This window comes from Rhynchophorus ferrugineus, unplaced genomic scaffold (assembly GCF_030347505.1).
Source record: "Rhynchophorus ferrugineus isolate W39M unplaced genomic scaffold, kcgeb_rfMv2 rfM7, whole genome shotgun sequence".
In the NCBI taxonomy this organism is placed as follows: Eukaryota; Metazoa; Arthropoda; class Insecta; order Coleoptera; family Curculionidae; genus Rhynchophorus; species Rhynchophorus ferrugineus.
In genome coordinates, this window is record NW_027472586.1 from 36,393,423 (window position 1) to 36,393,763 (window position 341).

Consider the following 341-nt stretch of genomic DNA (forward strand, 5'->3'; position numbering starts at 1 on the left):
GGGTTGGATGGGGGATTGGTGGTTCAATGGGGGGTCCAACGGGGGGTTCGATAGGGGGTCCGAGGGGCTTCGAAGGGGGTTTAATGGGGGGTCCGAGGGGGGGGGTTGATGGGGGTCGGATGGGAGTTCGATGGGGGGGCTCGATGGGGGTTCGAGGTGTGTTGCATGGGGGGGGTTGATGGGGGTTCGACGCGGGGTTGCATGGGGGGTTGATGGGGGAGTCCGACGGGGGATTTGATGGGTGGTTCGATGGGAGGTTGGATGGGGGGTTGGATGGGAGGGCTCGATGGGGGGTTCGAGGGGCTTCGATGTGGGGTCCGACGGGGGGTTTGATGGGGGGT